This window comes from Polyodon spathula, chromosome 16, assembly GCF_017654505.1.
Source record: "Polyodon spathula isolate WHYD16114869_AA chromosome 16, ASM1765450v1, whole genome shotgun sequence".
Taxonomy (NCBI): Eukaryota; Metazoa; Chordata; class Actinopteri; order Acipenseriformes; family Polyodontidae; genus Polyodon; species Polyodon spathula.
Window position 1 is genome coordinate 23,851,663 of NC_054549.1, and position 9,611 is coordinate 23,861,273.

The 9,611-nt window shown below is 40.0% G+C and overlaps 1 protein-coding gene across 2 annotated transcripts in view; it reads right to left on the minus strand.

The window, feature by feature from the left end:
• Nucleotides 1–4,448: 4,448 nt before the first annotated feature.
• LOC121329098 (monoacylglycerol lipase ABHD6-like) overlaps nucleotides 4,449–9,611 on the minus strand; it is a 54,301-nt gene continuing 49,138 nt past the window's right edge. For both annotated transcript variants that reach the window (XM_041274437.1, XM_041274436.1), the window contains 2 exons: nucleotides 9,360–9,486; nucleotides 4,449–4,848 (listed from right to left, as the gene is read on the minus strand). The gene's annotated coding sequence lies outside the window, so the exon portion shown is untranslated. The remainder of the gene's footprint in view (nucleotides 4,849–9,359; nucleotides 9,487–9,611) is intronic.

Sequence of the window (9,611 nt, forward strand, 5' to 3'; positions counted from 1 at the left end):
ATTTTAAAGAGATTGTAAGCTGAAATTACTTTTAAAAAACACATTTCTTGTACCAATACAGTACTGGTGAGCGATAATCCGTTTGTTTGAAAACCAGGCTTTAATCATTGTTTTTTCCCTCTGTCATCCAGTCTGGTGCTGTCAGTGTCAGTTTCTCAGCACACAGTACAGTAGTACAGGAAACAGGTGATTGATCAATCCGTATGAGCGTTTACGAAGGTGCTTTTTTTTTTTAAATAAAAATCTAAATTTATAACTGTATTTTATAGCAAAATAAAATCTAAGCCTATTTTTAGGGACCCTGTAACAAGCAGGCTGTAGTGGTGACTTCAGACCCAGAAGAAATACTCAGTACTGCCAGGTGAAATGTGAATTGCACTGTTGCGCAGTTTAATAAATGAACAAAAAAAAGTTTAAACAAACACTTTTAAAAGGAAACAGCGTGTTTGTCGCAAAACAGATTTTTTTGTCTACTGTTTTCCTAAACAGGACAGGAACACCAAACACCTGTCCTTGTGGTGCTGTTTGCTTCCAGCACTCAGAGTCGTGAGTTTATTTTTTTTATTATTTTATTATTATTATTATTATTATTATTATATATAATTCTCGTCACTCTCTCTCCCATTCCTTCGCCCAACACAGAGTGTGTGAAAACATGCTGTTTTTATGCATCTGTACCAAGACTTGATTGCTAATCAATCATTCAATTGGAGTCTCGGTACAACTGCACGTGAATTAAGTGCAATTTCCCGTGCTCACATATTATTACATTTTACCTGCACGTGAAGTGCTGTGCAATCCTTGTGCCTAAATACAAATATACATTTTAAAAATCACTTGTGTTACACACACCCATTTACATCCCATGCACCAATACCTATACACCAACATTAACACACCACACACAACATAACACACAAATACACACAGGGATGGGGGCAGATTGCAACTGTTGTTGTTGATTCCAACTTCACATAAGCACTAGCAAGTTTCAAAAGGCACTAATCCTTTGGACTAGTAGCACAATATTGTTAGTTTCTAACCCTGCGTTATTTTCATAATGAAGGGAGTTTTCTAAAAAATAGCTGTAGATTTGTTTTCACCCACATCACTGTACTCATTTGTATTTTACAGCAAACCTGTTAACCAGCACCTGAAATAACCTGTCCATTGATCTTACCTCCAACTCCAGAATCCAAGTGAATGAGTGAAGCACCTTGAATAAGCAACCCCCTGTGTTCCGACACTATGATGACCAGTTAATTTAAGATTAGCGTTCATTTGACTATTTTACCAAAAGTAACGAGGCAATAAAATGAGTGCTCGTCAGGGTCTGTGAAACCAGCCGTAAAACATCAGTGTCTAATCTCTTACCATGTAGCCCCAGTCTCCATTATCCATTTGCTCTGCCTTGGTTGATTCCTCCTGGATTGCAGTGAGTGAGATGAATATTCACCCTCTATTCCCAATGCGCTGACTGTAGTGCAAGACTGAAATCTCCTACAGGGAATACAAATCTGTCACTAAACCATAACAAAAATTACTGAAAGGAAGATTCTAAAGATCTATGAAGGATTTGTGTCCACATTGAGAACACACAGCATCCTACTGTTCACTGACTCTGCAAGACTAAGCTAGTGGTAAAATACTTGGAGGAAATCAAACCGTATCAAGCGGGCAATCCTGAAATCTGATGCAAACAAAACTCTAAACCTGACATCTGCTTCAACCTATGGACTCAACCTTTTCAATAAACAACTTGTTTTGGAATTTTTCACTCAAGCAATTTGATAATGCTGACCATGTTTTATAGGATCACATTCATTTCCTGTATGAATTTCTGAATGTCTGAGCACGTTCCTCATTTTACCTAGAGTGACATTTTTTGTGCGACAAATTATTTGGTTTCGGAGGCTAGACGAATAGAGACCATGTCAATACTGTGGACCTTATATTATATATATATAGATATATAAACTGTGGAAATTAGACATTTAAAATGCATTTCAATTACCTTTATATAGACATTTAAAATGCATTTCAATTATGTATAATTTGAAGAACTTTTTTTTTTAAATTATTTTGTTTACTTATATAAGGGATAAGAAAAAACTGTTTACTCATTTATTTCATTTATACAGCACCTTGTCATAGACCCTAAGGTGCTTTACAGAAAACATAATACACACAAAATAAAACATTAAAAGAGCATAAAAAAGATACTCTTTTAAAGTAAATACATTTCCAATCATGTATATTTAAAAACACAAAAAAAAAACAATAGTAATAAAGACTATAAAAGTCTTCAATCTTGACTTAAAAACAACAAGTCTTCTGACAAAAAAAGACAGAGCGTTCCATAATGTAGGAGCCTTATAAGAAAAGGCCCTTCTTCCCATACTATTAGTATTTACCCTTGGAATAACCAAGAGCCCTGCATCCTGAGATCTAAGATTATGTTTAGGAATGTATGGGATCAACAGCTCTTGTCAATAACTGGGTGCTAATCCATTAAGGGCTTTAGAAGTTAAAAATAAAATCTTAAATCAATTTGAAACTGCACAGGAAGCCAGTGTAAGGAGGCAAAGACAGTGGTAATATGGTCCCCTTTTCTGGTTTTAGTTAGAATTCTTGCAGCAGCATTCTGAATAAACTGCAAGCCACACACCAAACACTTTGGAATCCCAGAAAAAAGTGAATTACCATAGTCGATTCTTGATGAAACAAAGGGATGCATTAGCCTCTCAGCATCAGATACAGAAATACCAGATCTAAGTTTAGCTATATTTCTCAAATGATAAAAAGATGCTTTAGTAATTTTCCATAATATGGGACTCATGATAGAACAGAATAAAAAATGACACCCCCAAATTTCTTGCTTCGAGTTTTAGTTCTGAGGAAAGGCTGCTAAGATCTATTTTATATAAATCAACATTTTTTAATTGGTGCGGTGAACCCATAAGCATCTCTGTTTTATCAGAATTCAACACTATGTCCACAAATCAAGCAGCACCTCAGTAGAGGGATTGTCTGGATTGAAAGACAAGTACAGCTGAGTATCATCTGTTAGGGTAGTTTCCAATCTTCCATTTTTACCCAAGGTCTTGGAGAAAGTTGTTGCCAATCAATTACTAATTTTTTAACTTGTAATGCTTTATTTGACAAATTTTAGTCTAGTTAGAAAAGTATAAAGATCTAGCCTGGGACATAGCTTTCTTATATTTAACTCTGTGGCTTTCGCACGCAAGATAATGAACATGCAATTTGGAATTCTTCCATCTGCGTTCAAATTTACAACCAAATCACATTTCATTTTCCGAGTAAAATCATTAATAAGTGGTCAGACATGGGTACTGCAGATTATTTACACAGTGATTCACCACCTTGAGTTGTTTATCCCACTTAAAACATTTCTGATTCCACTGATATTCATTCATAAAAAAAAGAATGACTGCTGTGGATTCTTTCACAAATCCATCCTTTTAAAGAATCCACAGCTATGTGTTGTCTTATGAATCCAGTTTTCAGTTGATCTGGAAAATTAATCAATTAAAAGACTGAAGTGTGTCATCACAGAAATGTTTTAAGACCAACAATGTCCCTTTGGGCTCTAAGGGCACACTTCCCAGGTACTCAGTTTGATTTGAATACTTTACTGAGGGCTCCGACTGCTGGAGTGAAATTCTTTTGCACCCCATAGTGAGCAGCCTCTCCATAGGCAGGGAAACTTGTCGTGGAAATTCTAATAAAAGGAAGAGAGACTGCGAGTTCCAAACACACAAGCCTTTATTTCTTAAGTTTGCAAACTGAGAACACTCTCAACACTCAGGGTGCTAGATAATCGAGTAGTGTTCCAACATACAGTTAGATCAGTTTCTTATATACCTTAAAACTGTCAGCAAGGCAGAGGGTTAGCCAATGATGATTCAGATATTAGCATATAAGGGAAATAAATATGCACACGCAGCATATAGCTAAGCAAGCAGATAACAGAATGGTTGGTTTGGGTGTACGTGCAAAGACACACGTCTGGCTCATCATGTTATCCATTGTCTCACAGCTGCACCTGCAGTGTAGGCAAAACTTTCTGAAGCAAAGCATACAAGGTTATGCAAGCAAGGTTAGAGGAGTGCAAAATGCCAGTACTTTTCTGCTTCAAGCCAATCCTATTTTCTATAACATTTCTATTACATTCCCTCCCTTTTGAGACTATGTCTCAACATTACAATATGATTTCAGAAAATGAATTATCATGGTTTTCTACAGGCGTTAAGAGTGGTAAGTTAAGTACTGCATCGGTAGTTTTAACACATTTTATACCCAAGCAAACACAATAGTATAAATTAAGTGAGATTTACAAAGTTTAACACAGTGTAATATAAACGAAGTGACGACCCAACGTATCCCACTTGCAGATTTTTTTGTTCTGAGTTCTGTGTGATTTTCAGCGTGGCTGCGGTTTGTAATATCTGGCTCTTTTTTTATTATCTTTAAGTTCAGTTAAGAGACTGATGAAAGACACAGTTAATATTCTGCCAAGAAAAATAAGTCAGGTCTCTGGGGGTCCAAAGCTGACTGTCCCAAGGCCATCCAAGCCGTCTATGTTGTTCCAGGGGGCAATACATCTCCCTTCGGGCTGTAGGGCACTTTTCTGCAATGCTGGCGGGGACCCATGTTGATCGTTCAATGACTTTCACCGATGTCTGCGTTGTCAGGAGCACCTGGAACGGACCTGTCCAGCGTTGTTGATGTCAATGCTTTTGGCGGAGGTCTTTGATGATCACCCAGTCCCCTGGCAGGAGCTTGTGGAGCGCCTCTTCCTTCGGTTCGGGTAGGGCGGCTTTTACCCTGAGAAAAATAGACTTCAGAACATTAAGAGAAGCACAATATTTTAACATTTCATCCTCGCATCCCATTAGGGTGAGCCTATTTTGAGGAAAAAGTGTGTTCAGCATCCGCATTGGGCGTCCTGTCAATACTTCATGGGGTGCTAGCCTTGTAGTACTGTGTGTGCTTCCATGCATCTACATAAGGGCCAATGGCAATACTGTAACCCAGGAGAGCCCTGTTTCAACCATGAGCTTAGTTAGTTTAGTTTTTATTGTTTGGTTCGCTCTCTCCACCAAGCCTCCGCTTGCGGGGTGGTAGCTACAGTGTGTGCGTAAATCAATTTGTAGGCTTTCAGAAATGTTCTGTACCACACTGTTCACAAAATGAGAACCATTGTCAGATGTCAATTTAGATGGCAGACCCCACCGGTGTATAATCTCTCTCATCAGGCTTTTTGCTACTGCCATAGCTGTGGCATGTCTGCACAGGAATGCTTCAATCCATTTACAAAAGGCATCAATTATCACAAGGCAGTACTTGTAACCTTGGCAAGGTGTCAAATCAATAAAATCCATGATAACATGTTCAAAGGGGCCCTCAGGCCTTGGATGAGCTGACACGAACGTGCTGCGGCCTACATTGTTGGTCATACAAATCACACATTTAGCACAAAATTGGTTAGCATATGTAGAAAACCCTGGAGCAAACCAAAAATTGTTAACGACATTCGCCACCGCTCCCTTTGACACATGGTCTTGGCCGTGTGCCAACTTAGCTACATAGTGGAAAGATGAACGGGGAAGGGCTGGCAACCCAGTGGGTTCTCACCAAATCTTGAGTAGAATCATAAGAGCATTTGTTTTTCCACAGAGCTATCTCGGTGTTAGAGCTGTTAGAGTTACCAGAGGGTGCCAAAATCGTGTGCCACCCCGAAGGCGTAGCGGCTATCAATACAGATGGTAACAGTATGACTCGGAGCCAAAATACAACCACGGGTTAGGGCGAACAGTTCTGCGGCCTAAGCAGAAAGGTTGCCAGGTAGTCTAGCGCTTTCTAGTACAGCAGTCGTAGTAGTTAGTAGGGTCACCCACTGAAGAGCGCTGTGCCAAGCCATCAACAAACAATTCTAAATCAGTGCTCAACAGGGGCACATCAGTAAGATCAGGTCGTGGCTTGCAGACCTGTTCTACTTAGGTGGTGCAATTGCGAGGCTCTCCATCGGCTTCTGCAGGAAGAAGTGTAGCAGGGTTAAGCACAGTACAGCATTTTAGCGCAACATGTGACATGGTCATTAATACATTCTGGTAATGTAGCAGACGAGCTGGAGTCAGATGTGCTGTCTTGACCTGTGAAATGAGAGCATGTACTGCATGAGGAACATGTACAGTTAGAGGGCACATTGCAACTAGGTCAGCACTAGCCAGCACAGCTTCAACGGCGGCAGCCACCGCCATCAAGCAACAGACTAGCCCTCGGGCTACGTTATCAAGGTGCTTAAAGTAAAAAGCCACAGGACGTTGTTTTCCCCCATGCTCTTGTGTCAGTACTGCCGACATGAATCCACCCTTTTCACAAACAAACAAGTTAAAAGGTTTAGAGTGATCGGGTAACCTAAGACGGGGCGGAGAGGACAAGAGTTGTTTAAGTTTGAGGGCAGTTAGTCTGTCAGGAGTCCAGTCAATTGTGTCTTTCATAGTCATCTTATGGTTATGTATCACGTCAGCTAGGGGCTGTGTTCAGCATAATCTGGAATCCAAGCTCTACAGTAGCCAGCCATACCTAGCAACATCATGTGTTTATTTGTGGCAGGCTGGGGCAGGCCCAGGCCCAATTTCCTGCCTTCTGGTGTAATATCGTGTCCCAAGTATTTTAGAGACATGAGCTGCAGCTTCTTTTTTGATACCTTATGGCAATTACGAGCTAGGTACACTAAAAGAGCTCTTGTATCAGTTTCAAACGCATGCTGAGTTTCAGAACATAAAAGCAAATCATCCACATACTGTATGAGTTTGCTTCCACCAGGGGGAACAAAACCTTCCAGATTCTGCGCCAAAGCGGCAGAAAAGACGGCTGGTGACTCTGTGAACCCTAGAGGCATAACTGTCCAGGTCCATCGTTTCCCCATAAAGGTGAAAGCAAACCAAAACTGTGAGTCCCTTGCAACAGGGATGTTGAAGAATGCATTTGCTAAATCAATAACAGTAAACCACTTTGCACTTGGGGGAACAGCTGACAAAACAGTAACTGCGTTTGGCACAATAGGGGCCCTTGCATGTATCGCGTCTGTTACTAACCTGAGGTCTTGGACAAATCGCCATTCTCCCGAGGCTTTGCGGACTGGTAGAAATCGGGGGGTTGCAAGGAGAGACTGGGCAGGGCACAATGGCCCTCTAGAGACCAAAGACGCATGCACAGGAGCAATGCCTTCCTCTGCTTCGTTGCTGAGAGGATACTGGGCGAAGCTAGGCCGGTGTGTACTTTTCGGTGTGACTGTTAGGGGCTCTGCCCCTTTCATAAGGCCAATATCATACTTATCTTTTGCCCATAGAGAATCGGGGAGGCCAATCAGCAAGGGTAAAAACGTGACTCCCAGTGCCTCCCCAGGGGGAGGATCTCGATTCTCTGCCCCATGGATTCCCCGTTGGACAGGCGCGACCCAAAAGAAAGGAGCGCAAACAGCGCGAGCACTGGGGGAGAATATGAACCCGTCTTCACTTTGCCAGTCAGTCACCTGCAACACAGACTTAAGCCAGATGCCAGTATCTTTCCACTCTACATCATTGGTTTTTGCTACGCTTATATGTGGCACAGAGTCAGTTGTTGTAAAGACTGATCGCTATTTATTTTAATGGCTGCAACACAAAAGCGTAAACCTATAAACAAGGCTGTGCAAGTAATTGTTTTGTTAGATGGAGGTTGTGCTAACCACTTTTTCTCAAATTCATAATCTCTTGATAAAGGGGAGTACAGGGCAGTGCAATCTAAGGTATAAGGTGATATAAACCCAGTTTCATGACCCCATCAAGGGACACGAAACGGTAACTCCTTTTTGCTCATATTTAATTTCACAATTTAATTTACATAGTAGATCTCACCCCGCTAGGTTACAAGGGCAACTGTATAAAATACTGTGAACCAATGGAAGGACCATGTTATTTAATAATCGTGTTATTTAAAGTCAAAACAAGGATTTTCGTGGTTCTCTAGATTCACTCTTTCTCTCTTCAATCTCACTGCCCTCAACTCGAACTCCAAAGTTCTTCAACAAAGACGCAATGATGTAATCTTCCAAGCTGTCCCGGAGAAGATGGGCTTCCTCCGGAACGACAAAAGCTTTTGCCTACAGACTTCCCGGAAATGCTGCGCTGTGTTGCTGCACAACTAACTTCCACAGAGAGGACGACCGTGTTAAGCCTTTGTTTTAAACATTGCACCAACAGAATAAGTATCAAACTTATATTGTGTGTTTACAAGTAACTGAACTGAAACCATGTTATTGATATCGTCACAATACATAATGTGCATCTGTTCAACTAGATGCTGAACACTGTACATAAGTACTTAGCCACTTGGAAGCTAGCACTAAAGACTGCTTCACTAATGCAGAACTCTATGACCAGATAACATTAACAATGCATTACTTTTCCTTGAATGTTTTATTTTGTTTCTTCTTATACATGTTTTTAACTATTAAGCCTGACATTTATTCTTCTTCCTTTGAGAATATTAATAAATGTAGTAATAATTTGGATTGTTAGGTTTCTTTTTGTCTTATAACAAATACACATTTGCGATTGATTTGAAATACTTAAACATACATATTAATTGTTACTCTCTTTTCATTGTGAATCTAGGGATAATTAAGCCAGAACCTCTCGTTCTTAGAGGTACTGTGTTTATTGTGGTTAATAATTACATTATGAGCTATAATGGGTATTTTCTTTAATGGTAATTGGCGAGGACACAGTTGTGACATAAATCCTAGCTATACAACCTAAATATGCACGACACGATTCGCTGATTTTCAAGAACAGTCTTTATTTATACAACTACAATATATAAATGATAATTTCTTTAAAATTCCCAGGAAAAAATCAAACATGTGAAAATACTAAATTATACCAAGAAACCCCATTACTTGATAAGATACTTAATGTAATAAAAATGCTTGTTATGCGGTTTTGAAAAAACAAACATTCGTATGTTTTGTTTTTTAAGGCGCAGTACTGCAGTCATTTTGCATGTATTTTTATTCGAGTCTTTCATTTCACCTGGACACTGGAGAGAAATCTATTTGTTTCGGAGGTTATACGAATATTGACCATTGCACGGTCAGAATACACATTTTGAGCTTGATTTATTATTATATATTTTTTTCAACTGGCGCACGTACTAATAATATATGCGGGAAAGGGTCTGTTCTTGGCGGTACATAGTCTCTCCTCTATACGCAATCACAGCACTGTCCATAAACCATTCTAACCCGAGCTGTAAAACACACCGTTAAACCCCAGGTTATGCACGTTTACCTTAATTCGACGAGTGTGTCACTTTCCTGTTCAGTCAGAGTCTAGTTCGGTAAATGGTCCACTTCTGACTGTTTCTGTCTGTTGCCTTCAGCGCTGGATGAACAGCTGGTTTCCCAGAGTTATGGTACTGCGGAATTTAAACATGTTTTGTGTTAATACTGGTGCCGTAGTTGTGCTCCTATGGGTGTCAACAGCAACTGCTTTAACTTTTACAGGAAAATGTTACTACAGATTGCAGTGTGTGCTATTTAT